Source organism: Mastigoproctus giganteus, chromosome 3, assembly GCF_048544385.1.
Source record: "Mastigoproctus giganteus isolate SK-2022 chromosome 3, ASM4854438v1, whole genome shotgun sequence".
NCBI lineage: Eukaryota > Metazoa > Arthropoda > Arachnida > Uropygi > Thelyphonidae > Mastigoproctus > Mastigoproctus giganteus.
This window is the reverse complement of record NC_143577.1, coordinates 164221614-164241432: the sequence shown is the minus strand read 5'-3', so window position 1 is coordinate 164241432 and position 19819 is coordinate 164221614. Positions and strand designations below refer to the sequence as shown.

Sequence of the window (19819 nt, the reverse complement as noted above, 5' to 3'; positions counted from 1 at the left end):
AAGTTTCCAATATTCATGTGGTGTTGCATTAGCATTACTATTATTCTGGTAGAAGAATAGTTTTACTAAAAGTGCACGTTCCTTTTCTGTAAGTGCCATAATGGTTATTGACGGTGGCATTGGCCTTTCTGCTTTTATCTAACAGGATGTCATTTGCATAAGCAGCTGTCTTGAAGTGAATGACAACTTTTACATATGTGAAGTGCTGTTTTCCCCTGTAGGCAGAAATTTGAACTAATTTTTTTCTTCTACAAATGGTTTCCCTAAACCTTAAATGACATACCCACCGATTTTCACAGTGCTATCTCTAACCGTTTTGATACTAGGGTCTGCTGAATGGGGAAACTTATTTTATATATCCGCCCAGTATATGCAAAATTATTTATATGCCTTTTAACAAACCATACTTGAATTAGATGACTGATTTGCATTATTTCTTTTTTTCAGATTGGCTGAAACCCACAGAAATGATGGAGAACATGCAATTAAGTTTTGATGGGAGAAAGGTGATTCTTAAATGGTAGTGTAAATTTGAAAGCATTGTAGAGGTTCAGTGTGCATGGGAAAGACAATATGGAACAAGGGCATCTACTCATATAATAATAATCCATCTGCATGATAAATATGAAGATCATGGAATGGTACACAGTATCAATAAGACAAGCAGTGGGATGAAAAGCACACAAAGAAGTATTGAAAACATTAAAGCTGTCTGTCATGTTTGCATTTGAACTTCCCACAGAACATCAACAAGATGTTCAAGAGAATTGCAAATAAGTCAACCAAGTGCTATAAGAATCCTAGAAAGGAGATAAATTTAAAGCCTTCGGACTTCGATTACTGCATTCACTACTAGGAATATGATCCAGATTGACACACAATTTTGCGAGTGGTAGTCATAAAATTGGTGGAAATGGTACTTTAGAGTATGCAAATGTATGATCAGGTGGAGCCATGTTCAAGCTAAATGGACTGAGAGAGTGTTTACTGAGCCAACGAAAATCCTCACCTTACCTTGCAGAAAGATATTAACATGGCAGTGGTCTTATGGAACCTTTTTTTGGCCTGAGGTGCATGGCAGCTCATAGGTCCTGTTTGGGTAGTTCAACTGGACACACCATTTCCATCCTCTCACTTTCTAAATATAACAATGTCTTGGCTTTGGGAGGAATAATTTATGGCTTTCCTTGTGATCTTTTCCCACTAATCCCTTTTCCACAATTATTCCATGAACTTTTTGCAATGTCAGTAGTCATTATTTCCTCGAAATCTTTTAGCCTTTGAACATTATTCACAATAATAATTTATTATTCATAATCATCAAGTTAATCTAGTCCCTAAATCTCAATCACTCTGAACTGCCTCAGGCAGTTGCTGCTGATCTCCAATAATCTTGTTCCTAGCAGCTGTATTCGCCTTTCATATTGTCTGAGGCAATTGGTTTCACACTGGTGTAACACAGCCTGAAGTGTGCATCAGACAATATTTCATGCATCTCATAATCTCCAACCACATCAATATGCAAGTTCTTCGTCAAACCTCATACTCCCCCCCCCCACAACACCCTTTAGCTCAATTAGTCCATGAACTTTCTGCAGCTTCAGGAATTCACCAAGGATGTGAATTCACTAATGGCTAGTATTCACTAATAGTAATTGTAGAGGCTTGTGATGCAAGGACACAAGCTTATGCAGCATCAACCAAAAAACACACAACAAAAGATAAAAAAAAAAAAAAAAAAATTTCACACATCCATTCCCTCTAAACATTTGTCCAGTTCCTCCCTGAATTTATTTAAGCTATCAACTTCCACAACAACAGAGGGAAGTTTGTTTCAGCAATCAACTACCCACTGGCTAAAGGCAAATTTCTGCACATCTATTCTACAACTTCGGACTATCTTTCCTCAATTTGAATTTATAACCCCCTCAGGTTCGTAATCTGTACAAGAGGAAAAATCCCACCAGTACTGAGCCTACTCAACCCATTCAAGGCCTTATACACCTCAGTCAGATCACCTCGCAGGTGCCTAATCTCCAGATGCTGTAATTTGCAGAATTTAAGCATTTCTTGGTAAGACCACCCCTTCGTTCCCCCTCACCAATCTTGTTGCCCTTCTCTGTACTCACTCAAGCAACTCTACATCTTTTCTAAAGTGTGAACGCAGTACTTGAGGCATGGCCTGACCATTGCCTTATACAAAGGCAATGGTCAGGACAACATCCCATGACCTGCTCTGGCAGCCTGTCTGCACTGCTATGAAAATTTCTATCTGGCTGCACAATTACATGCAGGTCTTTTTAATTTTTTACCACCCTAAGTGTAGCACGTTTCTCTGGAGTTATTTCTACCCATATGCAGCAATTTGCATTTGTCAACGTTAAACCACTTTTCAGCCTATCCACCCAAATTTTCTAGATCCTCTTGCAGTAGCACTGACACTACTGTCATTAACAACCCTGCCAACCTTTTTATCATCTGCAAACTTCATCATTAAGCCTAATATACTATCATCAATATCACTGATAAATAAACAAAACAACAGTGGGTCCAACACCGAACCCTGGGGGACTCCACTAATAACATTAGTCCATGAAGAGCAGTGTCCATTGATTACCACTCACTGTCTTTTCTCACTCAACCACCCTTTTATCCATTGTAGCAACTTATCCTTAATACCATACTGCTCCAATTTGTACAGTAGACTTCCATGCGCAACAGTGTCAAAAGCTTTCCTGAAATCCAAGTATATGATATCAAAATTATTTTTTTGTATCCAGCTCCTTTGTAACCAAAACATAGTATCCAATGAAATTTGTCACACAAGTAAAAGTAAAGTGCAGCCATTCTCAACCCACTGCAGGGTGGAAGCCTCCTCAACAATTCATGCTGAGGGAAATGGACCATAATCTGCCACGCTGGTCCAGTGTGGGTTGGCAGATCGACCGTATTCAGCAGGCAGGGGCTTGAACCCCGGTCTACTCAAAGAGCGTGTGCTACTGCACTCCCGCTCCTGCCCACTCGGCTACGGAGGCCGGCTGTCACACAAGACTTTCCCTTAACAAACCCATGCTGCATCTGAATTATTAATACAGCTTTATCTAGATGATCCTGCAATGCATCTTTACCTAGTAACTCCATTATTTTCTGTGGAACAAAGTACAGAAGTTAAACTAACTGGTCTATAATTACTTGTGACACCCTTAGATCCCCCCCCCCTTTGTGAATTGGGGATTCATTTGCACATCTCCAGTCTGTGGGGACTTCCCCTGAGTCCCAGGATGTGCTCATAATTATGGCTAAGGGTTTGCTTACTTGCCTTACCTCCACCTTTAATATAACTGGACAGATCCCATTCACCCCAGGTGCCTTTCTTATGTTTAACTTCAACAATTTCTCCTCCACTTTGCTCTCAGTTATTACAAAATCCTTTATCCTCCTGTTACAGTATGTTAAACTTCTGGCATTCTCCTCCCTTAATAACTCCTTATGTGCGAATATAGAGGCAAAATACTCATTCCGATTGTCAGCTATCTGAGCAGGATCACAGACAGTCGAACCATCGATATCAAGTGGACCAATCTGATTCTTCCCCTTCCTTCTAATGTTTGTATAACTAAAGAAGTTCTTGCTGTTTTTCTTAGCATCCTTACTAATGAATAGTATTCTACATGAGGTAAGGAAAAAAAGGACAGGAAGTAGCTGAAATTGCCACAGTGATAACAAAAAACCTATACCAGGCTCAAGAAAAATAATTTATATGATAATTTATATGCATCCCATGCATGCATTTTTTCCTTCTCTTCCACATTTCTAATTAGTTCATCTGACATCCATAATAGGCCTAAATCTTGAACAATATTTCCTAGTTGATGTGAAAAGCCTAGTAGCTTCCAGGATTAATTCTTTGAATGAATCTCATTTTGAACTGTTATTAGTAACATCATCATCAGTTGGTCCCACCATACAGAATTTAAATTCTGTCTCAGACCGCCTTTACGAAAGCAAAAACCCTTCCCTTTACTCCTGATGGTAGTTGCCTCTTTGAGTGAATCCCAATTCAGTACACTGTGATCACTGCCACCTAATGGTTCCTTTATCTATAGATTCTTAATGCATGAAGAATCACGCATTAAGAATCTGCAGATAAAGATACAGCAAAGAAGATGCAGAATTTCAGGGACTTGAGCACTGCTGCACATAGGAGTGTTAAAAAAAGTGTGATAATGTATGTGTGCTGGAGGAGGACTTCTGAACATCTTAAATGAGTTTTTTTTCTTTTAAATAGAAGCCAAACATGTAATTCGGCTGTTTAAATAAAAAACTATTTAAATTTATTATCAGATTCACAAATTATGAATTTAGCTAACAAAATTTAACTAAAGTAATTTAACTAACATAACATTAACATATTTCTGACTCATTCTACATATTCATATTAGGTTTATTTCTGAGTAACACCCTATTTTTGTTCTTAGAATTATCCATTTTACCTTTACAGGCAGTGCTCAAAATGGCTGCCTTGCACTTGAATACATATCTGAACCCATTTCGTCATGGATTGCCAACTACATTCAAAAATTCCGGGTACTGTTAAGATTTGATGCCATTAATGTCCAACATATCGGTGACACATTTCAACATTGTCAATGGTTGTTGCATAAACAATGGATTTCAGGTAAAAATCCAAGTGGATTCAAGTGCAGCAAACAAGCACACAATGTAACAGGGCCTCCAGAGCCTACTCATTTAATAGGGAACTGCTTATCCAAATACAATAAATCCTTGATGATTTTATGAATAATGGTGGAGGATTCATTATTGCCGATTTAATTCCATTAAATTGAAAGTTATTTTCCAAGACCATTTGTATCCAACATAACTGAAAATTTAAACAGTTACTAGGTATATGCATGTATTAAAAACTCTTAAATAAAGTTAAAAAATAAAAACAACCTTTTATTTACCTTGACTTTATTGGTTGTTAAATAGTTGTTGGAAGATAATTTAATATGACCATATAGTATTACATCGAAAAACGTTATTCAGAGTTGCTAAGAATCCGAAGTTGTGATACTTGTGAACTTTCAGAGTTGGACTCATTAATAACTCTTTAAGCTTAGGTTTGTTTTTTACAATATCATTGTAAGTGACTCTATTGGTGGCGCTGGTGGCACCAGCTGTATGCTAGCTAAATTAGTGTGCTATTAAAATTAGTTAATAAAGAAAGTTTTAGGAAGTGTTGCTCAAAAAGATGTTATATTTTAGATAAAATAAGTGTTGGTGAGCGATAGGCTAAGATCTGGGACCTAAAAGTGGTTTCATTTTCTGACTGTGAACTTTTTTTTTTAAAATGGCTATAGGAAAACATAGGAAATTTCAAGGTCATTAAATTTTTAAGGAACTATAATCAGTCACTGGGAATTATTAGCGGAATAGTTGTGCTACCTGATAGCTTTGTGGTAGAAGTTTTCAGGATACCAAATTGTATGTAAAAATACTCACGTGTTGCTGAATTATTTATTACTGTTATTTTCAAGGTTACAGTCGTTCTACCGAGTCAGCTATTTTCATGAGATAAAAGAACTACAGCAGTGCCACCTGCTTGTTCAGTGGGATTAGAAAGTTGGCATAAATTGCATAAAATTATTAAATTGTGACAACACCATTGTATAAGAGCTACCACTTCTATATAGCTGCGTAAGGCTTGGTAGATCGGTAGCTTAAATCCCTAGCCGGGATAAATGGTGAGGGTTGACGTCAGGAAGGGCATCCAGTCGTAAAAACTATGCCAAAAACAAAAGGTGATAGATGGAAAGTAGATGTGTCAGGGCTACCAAAAAAAGGATGGGTCTGGTTAAAGAAGTTAGTTCAGCTAGAGATTATGAAGGAATTGAAAAGTGTTAGAATAGGACCATTGATCATTGGGACAATGAATGGGAAGAGCAGAGAGAGATTGTGGATTTGATGCAAAGAAGAAAAGATGCCTACAAGAGACTAGGTGGAGGGGAAATAAAGCAAAAGAGCTCGGTGAAGGGTATAAGCTGTTTTTTAGAGGAGCGGATGAGGGAGGAAGAAATGGAGTATTATGGCGACCCCAAAGAAGAAGAAGACTGTAGGTGACTCTATTGTCAGGGAAACGGAGAATATATTGTGCAAAAAGGATAGGTGAACCAGAACCAGGTTATGTCTGTTGGGGGGGAAAAAGTTGATGACGTTGTAGAGCAGATATTGTCTTTTAAGGGCAAAAGGTGATATTGTTGTACACAATGGCACCAATGATATTAAGAGTAGGGAACGGCAGAATTACTTAACAAGTACAGGTCAACGTCGAAAAAAAGCCGCGAGTTAGGGCTGAATTTGAAAGTGTCTGCAATTCTGCCCAGACACAATAGGAGGGAGTATGTGACGAGAGCCATGTCAATCAATTTGGCTGTGGAGAGATTGTGAAAGGCTCATGGGGTAGAGTTTTTCTCAGCCTGGTTTGTGCATGTTAACAGGAGAGCTTGCTTCTAAATGAATGGGATACACTTAAATACAAAGTGTGCAAGAAAATTTCATGATGCTATTGAGGCAGTGTGAGGTGGCTTGGAAAATTGGAGTGAGCAGCAGCCTGGAAAATAAGGTATGGGGTGTCAGAGACTGCTGGGAGTCATTGCAGAACAAGTAAATACATTGGTTGTGTTAGGGTAGCTAAGAATAAGAACAGATGCAGTATACTTACATGTACACCAATTCTAGGAGATCAGAAACCAAATTTGATGAATTTGAGGTGTTGAGCAAAGCATCACACAGATATAAAGAATGCAGAATTGGAATTTGGGGAGTGCAATGTATACAGACAGGACAGACAAGAGGAGAGGTTATGCTATTAGTTAAAACACACATAAAATTTAAGGAAGTGCAGAAAGTTGACATAGGTGGATAGTGCAGGGTTGAGTCAGTCTGGTGTGACATAAGCACTGGGAAAGTAAAATTGAGAGTAGGAGGGTTATAGGCCTAATGATTCTGATGAGTATAATTAACAACTGCAGAGAGATATAGAGTGGGCCAGTAAATCAGATTGTCTTATAATGGGGAATTTTCATTTCTCAAATATTGAATGGAACTTGTGGATTGGTCACTCACACACTAGCAAGGCTTTTGTGGATTTATTGGATGACTGTTTTCTACAGCAGCATATTCAGAAGGCAATCAGAGGGAGTAATACTCTTGATCTGATTATCAGTAGTGATTCTTCATGCATTAAAAATCTGCAGATAAAGGAACCACTGGGTAGCAGTGATCACAGTGTGCTGATGTGGGATTTACTCAAAGAGGTAACTACCATCAGGGATAAAGGGAAGGGTTTTTGCTTTTGTAAAGGTGACTACAGTGTTCTGAGACAGTATTTAAATTCTATACGGTGGGACCAACTGATGATGTTACCAACAGCAAATTCTAAATGGGAAGAATTCAAAGAATTAATCGTGGAAGCTACGCTACTATGCTTTTCATTCCAATTAAGAAATCATGTTCAATGTTTAGGCCTAAATGGATGAACTAATGAGACATGTGGCAGAGAAGAAAAATGCATGGGATACATATAAATTAACAAGTGACACATAGGCCTATGGTAGATATAAGCTAGTCTGTAATCAAGTCAGATTGTCAAGTCACAAAGGAAGTTAGGCAGGCAGAGGCAGATTATGAGAAATCTTTGGCAAAGGATGCAAAGAAAATATAGCAAAGAGTCCTTTAATGAAGTTTTTTTTTTATTTATTTTATTTTTTTTATATGTAAACCCCAAACATAAGAGGTAGTTAGAACCTATAGTACTCAGTACCGTGCTTGGGTTGGAGGTTGAAAAAATGAAAGAAGATATTTGTTGATATTGGATTTGAACTTCTGTAGACTGTAATTTTCAGGAAATATGTATGAAGGAAGGTTGTTCCAGAAAACGACAGTTGAATGAATAAACGAGGAAGATGAAAAGTTGGTTCTGTGAGTCTAAAGTTGGACTCACAGAAGATGAAAAGTTGGTTCTGTGAGTCTAAAGTTGGACAGTAAATGGATGTTGGCTGGTGGCTGCACGTGTTTGTACTGTTTTGAAGGAGAGAGCAGGAATTATTGAAGCCAATTCAGAAGAACAGTGCCCACTGAAATATCTGTAGAAGAGGCATACAGCAGAAACAGTACGTCTATCAGACAGCGAGTGGAGAGACTGTTAGAGATGAATCATTAATTAACCTAACTGCCCTCTTCTGAATGGAATCAAGAAGTCTGAGAGAGGTTTTGGGGGCACCACCCCAAATGTGGGAATTATATTCCATGGTAGGGCAGATTTGCAATTTATACAGAGTGAGCAGCTGTTTGGAAGAAAAGTAATGCCGAGAGTGAAAGAGAAAACCTAGTGTTTTAGATGCAGATGAAGCAATATTTGTAATGTGCTTGTGCCAAGAGAGATTAGACATCAGGGTAATTCCCAAAAGAGATATATTATTTTGACTAGAAATCGGAGTGTCACCAAAGATAAGCATAGAAGCAGAAGAATCCTTTTTGCGAGATATAAGACAAGACTGAGTTTTAGAAGGATTGAAATCAACTAAGTTTTCTTTGCACTACTGGAGAATTACTTGAAGATCAACATTTAAGGAATTGGAAGAGATTTTCGAGAAGTTGAAGCTGATTGAGCAGGGCAAGGTTTCTCAAAATGGAAAGTGAAATGCAATGTGCTATCATCGGCAATACTATGGATAGGATTTCCAGTCAATTTAAGAAGGTAATTAATATACAAGAGGAAAAGAGTGGGGGAAAGAACTGAATCTTGGGGATCACCGGCATTAGTGGAAAAGTTAGAAGACAGAGAATCATCTACCATCACCCTCAGAGAGCGATCAGACAGAAAACTGGATAACCAATTACAAAAAACCATTGGCAAACCATAAGATGGAAGTTTGTTTGGAAGACCTTTATGCCAAACATGATCAAAAGCCTTTGAGATGTCAAGAGCAGCTACTTGTGCTTCACCGAACCTTTCCATTGAATTAGTCCATAAATGGGTAACATAAGCCAGAATATCAGCAGTGCATTGACACTGACGGAATCCAGATTGGTGATCGTTGATGAGATGGAAGGCTTCTAGGTAGTTTAAGAGTTGGTGTTTAATTGATTTCTCCATTACTTTAGAAAGAGTAGAAGTAATTGCAATGGGATGATAATTGGATGAGAGGGATTTGTCACCGTTTTTGGGAACTGGCTGGATATGAGCAAATTTCCAAGCAGAAGGAAAAACAACTTTGGAATAAGAAAGTGAAAAAAGGCGGCATAGAATAGGAGTAAGTTCAGGAGCACAGGTTTTGAGAACAAGTGAAGAAATACCATCAGGACCTTGAGTTTTCTTAGCATCAAGATCCGTCAAACTCCTGACATTCTTTTGACGGAAGACCACAGGGGGCATTGAATGGAGCATGTTGGGAATGGTGGGAGGTGTTTTACCAAGATCATTAATACATGAGTTGGAAGAAAAATGGGATGCTAGCAGGTCAGCTTTATCCTTAGCTGAAGTGACAATAGAACCATCTGGTTTGGACAGAGATGAGAGTAGAGATGGACAAAAGTTGTGGCCAAAAGCTTTGGCAAGACCGGAATGTTCAGTTACCACTAGGGCAAGAAGCAAGTTTTCTACTCTTAGCCTGTTCAAACTCTAGTTTCGATTGATTAATAACTACTTTACTATTGATGCGAGCTTTCATGTAGGCAGAAAATGAAACTGAAGAATTAGAAACAAGCCAATTACGTTCTTCTCTTGCAACGTTCTTCTCTTGAACAGCCTTAGCACATTTGTTGGAAAACCAAGGTTTAGATAAAAGATGAGATTTTAAAGTCGAGTGTGGAATAAAGGATTCCATTCCTGCAGGAATAATTTCACTGACACCATCTGAGCAAAGGTTGACATCATAAGTTTTGAAACAGTAATCGGACCAAGGAAAAGAAGAAAATAAATCTCGCAGGTCATCCCATTTTGCAGTCTTGTAATACCAAACAAGATGTCAGGTTGGGAATAGCCATGAGATAAAGGCTCCATTGGAGAAGACATGATCACCAAATTGTGATCTGAAGTGCCTAAAGGAGCTCTCACTTCTACCGTGTACTTAGAAGGGTTGTTTGTTATTTGTTATTTGGTTTTTAGGAGCATTAGCAACTAAGGCCATATTGCTCCGGGATATGCGGTGGTCATTTCCTGACCTTTCCACATCCTCCATATTTGGTGGTGACGGGCTCGAACTCTGGTCTAATCAAGAAGTGTGTGCTACGCACTGCTGCTCCTTCCCACCTGGCTACGGAGGCGCCGTGGTTGTTTGTGACAAAAAGATCAAGTGTGTTGGCTGTATGATTAGGATTGTGTGGTATTCTTGTAGGTAAATGAATAATCTGTGCAAGGTCATTAATAATTGCAAAAGCCTCGGCATCTTGACCAGCTGTGTCGGTGTGACTAGAAAACGGAAACCGGCTGGAGTTGTGAACAGTAAAATCACCAAGGAAAATTACCTCACTGGTGGGAAATTTGGACTGGAGAAAGTCAAGTTGCAAAGAGAGGAAGTCAAAGAACTCCTGGTTATTAGTGGAGTTGGGAGAATGGTAGAGACAACAGATGAATTTTACACAATGAGGTAGAGAGATTTTAAGCCAGAGAACATCGAGGAGAGGAGATTCAAAATTACCAAGTCTCTGACAGGAAATATCAGAATGCACGTATGCACAAGTACCACCTTTGAGGCGAAAGGAATCCTACAGCGAATAATTTGGACATCTCAGATGAGCAGTAGTTGAATCAACCAATAATTGAGATTCTGTCAGAAAAAGTACATGGGGTTTGGCAGACTGCAAGTGGAAATGGACATCATTGAGATTATAATTGAGACAACATATATTTGTGAAATGAATTAGGAAGTGTGTGGGAGGTTTAGATCTTTTCGCAGATAAGCTTACTCTATTAGTTTGACAATTCATGGTGTATTCAATAGTAAGAAAAAGTGGGTGGGACATGCTGTACGAAGTAATGAAATTTTTGGTTATGGCGTACACATGTTAAGAATATACCCAGATACTTGACATAATGTGGCCTTGACAATCCCCCCCCCACATGCACACTACTCGGAATCCCTCCAATCACTATCTGGCAGAGTAGATGTAGCAAGATTATATATACTAGCTGATGCAGAAGCCTCCTAAAGAGTTACAATAGTTTCGGTTTGTTGTACTAACTAGTGGCCGGCCTGCGAGCACCGTTTTAGAGCTGTACCCTCAAAATGTAAGGAATAGTGGATCTCGCCACGATGTTCATCATAATTTCAAAAATCATCAATCATACTGCATGATGGAAGAGCTGGGGAAGGGTTGACCGGAACTTAGCTCTTGAGACTAAACATGGGTTCCATCACTTCAATAAGCAAAGTGGTGGTATTGCACTGGTTGATGAGAATCATCTTTAACCTAGTACTGCCTGGTAACATACAGGGGCGGCATTCCTCCATGTGGTGTGGGTGCCACACCTCGACCCCTGCTTACTTTGGTTCATACCTGGGTGGTCACCCACCATGTACTTGTGCATAGAGGTTATACCCAGGATTACTAACAGTCCCACCATCGTGAAGGTGCAGCAGAGGATTTGGCTCTCACAGACCGTCCAGACTTCGCCGACACATTGGGTCCACTTGACTTGAGTGTCATCAGAATATCAGTTCCATCAGCGTTTTAGACTCCCAGGTAGCAAGTACAGCTTGTCTGGTATATCTGAGAGAATGTCTGTGACAACCTCAAGGACAAGTTTTATTACAAGAATGTTTCAATACTTCTTATTTCTTTATCAACACCCTTTTGACTGCAGGCAATGACATGTCAGATCCAATATTCAGACCAGTAAACTCTAGAAGGGGATGAATCAGATTGGTCAACTTGATATTGATGGTTCAACTGTTGATAATCCTGCTCAGGTAGCTACCAAACTGAATGAGTATTTTGCATCAACATTTACACGAGGAGTTATTCAGGAAGGGGAATGCCAGAGGTATTAAACTCTGGCAATGAACTAAATGTTTTTTATTAATAACTGAGAGTAAAGTGGAGCAGAAATTGTTGAAAATAAACATAAGAAAGGCACCTGGGGTGGATTGGATCTATCCAGTTATATTAAATAAGGCAGCAAAGGAAGTAAGCAAACCTTTAGCCATAATTATGAGAGCTTCCTTGGATTCATGGGAGGTATCCATGGACTGGAGATTTGCAAATGTGACCCCAATTCACAAAGGAGGAACAAAGTGTGACACACGTAATTACCAACCTTTTAGTTTAATTTCTATTCTTGAGAAATTAATGGAAGCACTGGTTAAAGAAGCACTGCAGGATCATCTAGACAAGACTTCAGGTATAGTTCGGACATAGCATGGGTTTGTTAAGGGAAAGTCTTGTCTGATCAATTTGATTGGATACTATGATGTGGTCACAAAGGAATTGGATGCAAAAAATAATTTTGATATCATATACTTGTATTTTAGAAAAGCTTTTGATACTGTTGCACATGGAAGACTACTGTACAAATTGTAGCAGTTGGAAGACTACTGTACAAATTGGTGGCATTATGGGCAAGTTGCTACAATAGATAAAAGTATGGTTGAGTGGGAGAAGACAGAGAGTGGTGGTCAATGGGTACTACTCTACAAGACTAATGTTATTAGTGGTGTCCCTCAGGGTTCGGCATTGGGCGCATTGTTGTTTTGTATATTTATCAATGATATTAATGAAGGTATATCAAGCTTGACGTCAAAGTTTGCATATGATACAAAGGTTGAAAGGGTTGTTAATAACTGTATGCTGCTGCAACAGGATCTGGAAAAGTTGGGTAAATGGGTTGAGAAGTGGCAACTGAAGTTTAACTTTTTTTTTTTTTTTTTAGGAGCATTAGCAACTAAGGCCATATTGTTCCAGGAATATGCGGTGGTCATTCCCTTGACCTTTCCCCATCCTCCATATTTGGTGGTGACAGGCTCGAACCCCGGTCTAATCAAGAAGCGTGTGCTACGCACTGCTGCTCCTTCCCACCTGGCTACGGAGGCGCCTAAGTTTAACGTTGACAAAAGCAAAGTACTGTATATGGGTAGCAGTAACCCCAGAGAAATGTACCGACTATGTGGTGTTACACTCAGGGTAGTGGAGAATGAAAGAGATCCTGGGGTAACTGTGCAGTCAGATATGAAGTTTTCTGAGTAGTGCAGACAGGCTGTCAGAGTAGGTCATGGGGTCTTGTCAATGATATACAGGAATTTTGCGAACAGGGATAAGGTGATTATCACCTTGTATAAGGCATTGGTCAGGCCACACCTTAAGTACTGTATATAGGTCTGGAGGCCTCGTTTTAGGAAGGATGTACAATTGCTAGAACGAGTACAGAGAAGGGCAACAAGACTTGTGAAGAGAACAAAGGGGTGCTCTTACGAAGAAAGGTTTAAGTTCTGCAAATTGCAGCTTCTGGAGACTAGGCACCTGTGAGGCGATCTGATTGAGGTGTATAAGGCCTTGAACGGATTGAGCTGGCTTAATTCTGATGGAATTTTTTCTCTTGCTCAGATTACAAACCTGAGGGGACATAGATTCAAAATGAATAAAAACAGTTGTAGAACAGATGTGCAGAAGTTTGTCTTTACGCAGCAGGTAATTGATTGCTGGAACAAACTTCCATCTGTTGTTGTGGAAGTTGATAGCTTAAATAAATTCAAGGCGGAATTAGACAAACATTTGGAATGAATGAATCAGTGAAATGTGAAGTTTTTTTTTTTTTTTTTTTTTTTTTTTGGCTGATGCTGTATAAGTTTGCTTTTTTGCATCATGCTAATATTCTAAAGATTTGAAGTACTCTGAATGTTAGGGAAAAAAAATACAAAAATATAAGACTAAAATTAAAGTTTCTTATGGGAAGCAAGAAAACAAGTTAAATTAAATATGCCAAAATTGCACTTATACTTCTGCTACCCAAAGTCACCAATCAAGGGCATATTAGACAGAAGTGTCGATCACTCCAGACATATCTATCACAGACTGTGCTTGATCATTACTTTGGATCCAGCATCCATCTAAACTGCCCCTAGTAGATCAAAGTAATAATTCTCCATTTAAATTCCATCGCCATTGTCAAGTAGCAGAGAAATCGCAAAAATTAAATCCTGTTGAGGTGATACAATCACACTTATAAAAATGGATACAAATGATGCAACCTGTCGAGAAGAACTGCTTGAAATACATGCAGGTGATATGGAAGATAGCAATGACTTAGGATAACTCACTTTGCCCAGAAAAGAAAAATTAAAACTTTACTGTTATAAATGTTTGTGGAGGAGTAGCCATACTTTTGGACTCAAGTGACCCTTCAATGCTGATGGGATTCTTCCTCTTGCTCAGAATAATCGCCTGAGAGGGCATAAATTCAAATTGAGGAAAGATAGTTGTAGGATAGATGTGCAGAAGTTGCCTTTAGCCAGCAGGTGGTTGATTGCGCCAACAAACTTCCATTTGTAGTTGTAGTTGTAGAAGTTGATAGATTAAATAGATTCCAGGCAGAACTAGACAAACATTTCGAGCGAGTGGATGGGTTAAATGAGAAAGGTTTTCTTCTTTTTTTTGTTGGCTGATGCTATATAAGCTTGTTTTCTTGCATAACATGCCTTTGCTAATGCTAACTATGTGGTATTATTGTCAGGGTGGTAGAGAATGGAAATGACGTGGGGTAATTGTGCAGTCAGATATGAAGATTTCTGAGCAGTGCAGACAGTCTGCAAGAGTAGCTCCTGGTGTCTTGTCAATGATATACAGGAATTTTTCTAGCAGGGATAAGGAGGTGATTATCCCGCTGTATAAGGCAATGGTCAGGCCACACCTTGATTACTGTATACAGGTTTGGAGTCCTCATTTTAAGAAGGCTGTAGAGATGTTGGATAAGTGCAAAGTAGGGTAGCAAGATTAGTGAATGGAACAAAGGGTTGCTCTTATGAAGAAAGGCTTAAGTTTTGCAAATTACAGTGTCTGGAGACTAGGCATCTGCGACGTGATCTGACTGAGGTATATAAGGCCTTGAAATGTTTGAACAAGCTTAATGCTGATGGGATTCTTCCTCTTATCCAGATTAATTGCCTGAGGGGAGATAAATTCAAACTGAAACAGGACAGTTGTAGAACAGATGTGTGGAAATTTGCCTTTAGCCAGAGGGTGGTTCATGGATGGAACAAACTTCCACCTGTCGTTGTAGAAATTGACAACTTAAATAAATTCAAGGCAGAATTAGACAAACATTTGAAGGAATGGATGGGTGAAATGGGAAGGAGTTTTTTTTTTGGCTGATGCTTTATATAAGCTTGTTTTCTTGCATCATATGCCTCTACTAATGCTAAATGCTAATATCTAATCCAGTTTATTTTTTTTATGTGCATATTTCTTGCACACACAGTACACAACACAGCAGAGTGCAACTTTGCTAACAGCTTTTCCATTAACTAATTTCCATGAAAAACTCAGATGTATACGCTTTCTGTCCTCATCAGGAACAGACAGGCACTTAACAATATGATAGTGAGTGTATCAATAAGCAGACTTGGGATGCTTGCTGTTTGAGGCACGACGGGAGTTCCTGGTTTTTCCCCCATCTCGTTCAAAGTACACTCTGGTGCCAGCCACACTTCTTTTTTTTTTTTTTTTTTCAAACAGGCCTCTGGGGTTGGCTAAATTCACATTGTGATTTTTAAATGTTTCTCGACAACCACTTATAAAATAAAACATGGAAACTGGAATTTTGAAAACTATGTGTTTACTACTATATATTTACAATTAAAATAACTTTACAACTAAAAAGAATAAAATACATAAAATATATATATACATTGAATAAAATACATTAAAATACTGGGTTAAGAGTGATAAAACCGACTGTAGCTTTCGAAGGCTCCTGCCTTCTTCCTCAGCGGTAGCTTCCTTGTACTGTGGTGCATCTTAAGTACCAGCAGGTTTACAGTCTAAATCACGTGTTTCATTGCCACGTGTTCTATTCTCCTATGTACTGGGACCAGAAGTGGCTCCGGAGTTTGAGGATTAATTCGACAGAGAACATTAATAGAGACAAAGGTTTGCGGATTCATTCCCTCTTTGAGGCTATGATCCTCAGAAGGGATGAACGATTTCATATGACGTGCTCCCGAGCTGCTTCTGGTCCCAGTACATAGGATTCGAACCCGCGACCTTTGGGTTGTCAGGCAGGTACTTTACCCATCCAGCTAGCCCGGTCGGCAATCTGTTGAGTGACCCTGTATTTCCAAGACACTGAGCTATTCACTGAAAGGTTTTTTTTATCTGGCAGATGATGATTCAGAAAGCTTTCTACATGAAGGCATCTTGCTATGGCCACAATTACATTTGATAGTCCACGCAAAAGATGCATCTCTGTCATTTCTTAGTTAAATAAGCCTCCATTCTCACTTCAAATGCATACTATTACTTAATAGCACAAAAAATTTTAAGGGTTTCCCCCTTACTGAACTGCATTTAGAATTGATACATCATCATTACTAACACACAATACTTGTATAATGCACTACGGGAACAACAGCTCATCCTCGCTTAAAATCTTTAATTTTATCCTTAATTGATCCTTTGCCGTGCCTGCCCCCGACAAGTCAACTTCCAGGGACATGTCACCACCCATGTCTCGGGGAGGTTGATCTCTACAAGCTATCAATAAACTCTTGTTTAATGGCAAACATAGAAGCATTTATCTGCAAACAATTATGATTCTTGTTAGCAAACTCAACTATGAAATAATGATAACGTGTATATATAACAGTAAAAATATCTTTAATTATAAATAAATACTTTGGAGCTTTCAAGGCTGAATGTGCCTCTTTATCAACAAATAGAATAGAAAATTTAGAGATAAAAAGGAAATTGTTAATTTAATTTTTAATTAACTTTATAACTAAAGTTAATTGTTAATTTTTAATTTAAGCCCACTCCTCAAGAACGAATGCCCGTTCAACTAATACTGCTTCCTTTGTTCTAAATTTGAGCAGCAAGCAATTAACCACTGAGCAGCTCAACGTCTTGACTGCTGAAATGAAGTTCGCCGTCGTGCCATTGAAGCTACTGATCACACAGCTTGCTATGGGAGTAGAAGCAAGCATTACCAACCTCCCTGAAGAAGCTGCTAATGAAATCCGCTTCAAAATGGCCTCCATCCTCTGATGCACACGGCCCACCTGCTCCAACCTTAATCACTGACAGCACGCCGCTCTATAAGAAAGGACAACTCCATCATCATGCTTCCCGCTGACAAGGAACATCGCACTGTCATATTAGACCGGGCGGCCTAAATAGAGAAAGCCCTGGTCCTCCTACAAGAGCCCAACGTCTATGAACCCGTAACGGATCCGCCCATCAAAGTCTTAGCATGTCTGGAGTCATACGTTAATAAACTTGTCTATGAATGGTTTAAAGCTAAGAAAATTTCTACTGCAAATCGGTGGCTTCTTCATGCCACAGGCTGCCAACTACCCCAGTTTTATGGCCTACCTAAAATCCATAAGCCAGGTGTTCCTCTCTGGCCCACAGTGTCCTGCTGCAATGCACTTACATATGAACTATCCAAATATATTGCACAACTCCTTACACTTCTTGTAGGAAATACTACCCACATTATCACTAACAGCGGCGAGTTCATTCACCTTATTAAAGAGCTTTCAATTTCTGACAACAAGGTTATGGCATCATTAGATGTAGTGTCCCTGTTTACATCAATCCCAGTCCAACAGGCCGTAAACTGCACCAAGAGGCTCTAGAAAATGACCGAAACCTAATAAACAGAACATCACTGTCCACTGACGACATCTGTAAACGTAAAGATGCTGTCAGGCAGCATCTTTACCTTTGAGGATTTCTTATACCAGCAGGTACATGGCACTGTCATGAGTGCCCCTGTTAGTTCTGTTGTGGCCAACATCACCATGGAAGAACAGATATTCCTGAACTCACCAGTACCTATTACAACACGGTGCAGATACGTCGATGACATCTTCACCGTCATACCACGTGGCTCTGAAGCAACACTGCTAGGATATCTCAATTCCTTGTCAGCATTCATCCAGTTCACTCTTGAGTTAGAAGTGGATGGATCTCCCATTGTTATGTTATTTTTTTTTTATTTTTGGTTTTTAGGAGCATTAGCAACTAAGGCCATATTGCTCCGGGAATATGCGGTGGTTCCGCATCCTCTGTATTTGGTGGTGACGGGCTCGAACCCTGGTCTAATAAAGAAGTGTGTGCTATGCACTGCTGCTCCTTCCCACCTAGCTACGGAGGCACCTGGATCTCCCATTCTTGGATGTCCTGGTAAAATGCGTGGGCCCACATCTAGAAACCTCAGTATACCATAAGCCAATGTGGTGCGGACAGTTCACGAACTAAAGATCCGGCCATCCCCCTAGCCATCTCAATAGCACTGCCTGCAATCTATTCTCCAGGGCTTGGAGCCACTCCAGCATAGATGAAGCTAAGCACAATGAGATTTCCAGAGTCAGAACAGACTTGATCAATTATGGCTACCCAACCCACATATTGGACAAGTGCTTATTATACGCGCAGGAGCTCACAGTCCACCTGAGACCGCCATCAACTCAGAACAATGTGCCTACTGCCTACATTCCCTACTATCCAGGCATGTTGGGACGGATCTCAAAAATCCTCCGAGAATACCCATAAAATGCATGCAGCTGCCTGGTAGAAACTTAAGTTCTCTAGTTTCCAACGTAAAGACTCTGATCACCCCTCTCTTGTTGTTGTTGTTTGGTTTTTAGGAGCATTAGCAACTAAGGCCATATTGCTCCAGGAATATGCGGTGGTCATTCCCTTGACCTTTCCGCATCCTCCGTTTTTGGTGGTGATGGGCTCAAACCCCGGTCTAATCAAGAAGCGTGTGCTCCGCACTGCTGCTCCTTTCCACCTGGCTACGGAGGCGCCTACCCCTCTCTTACGCAGCGGTGTAGTATACCGCATGGCCTGCAAAGACTGTGACAGATGCTACATAGGAGAGACCTCGAGACATTTTCAAGACCGCCTCACAGAACATGACAGATCAATTCACTTTGCTGAGACCGACCATTCCACAATCGCAGAACACTTCTGGTCGACCCGCCATGACTTCAATCCCAAGCGGGATTGAAGTCATGGCGATTGAAGTCACTGGTCAATTACGAAGTAATTGACCAGTGACTTCAATCGCCATGCCAATTGACCAGTGGCTTCAATCGGCACTGGTCAATTACGAAGTAATTGACCAGTGCCGACACCACTTCTGGTTAGAGTCACTTAATATATTGTGTAATTCGAGAGCCATGAACCGCTGCAAAGGCATGAGACTACACCCCATCTTAGAGACAACTGTTTTAAGTCTAGATAAGTGCTGGAGGCAAAACTACACAAGTGCATGCAGCAACAACAAACACCATTTTAATGGTTGAATGGCCTACCTCGTGCCCTAGCATGCCTCACTGCATGCACAACTCTGTGTCCATTAAAATAATTTTTATCTCTAAAGTTTCCATTCTATTTGTTGATAAAGAGGCACATTCAACCTTGAAAGCTCCAAAGTATTTATTTATAATTAAAGATATTTTTACTGGATATATACATTATCATTACTTCAGGCCCATTACAACAGGCTCATTTATCCATAAAACAGGCCCATTTATCCTCAAACTCAACTATTTTTGAATTTTATAATTTTATAATTCTTTCATAATTTTTTCCC

At 39.6% G+C, this 19819-nt stretch overlaps 1 protein-coding gene across 1 annotated transcript in view; it reads right to left on the bottom strand.

Moving 5' to 3' along the window:
* Positions 1-19819, bottom strand: part of LOC150088380 (phospholipid-transporting ATPase ABCA3-like) — a 433767-nt gene that overhangs the window by 140096 nt on the left and 273852 nt on the right. The gene's annotated exons all lie outside the window — the stretch shown is intronic.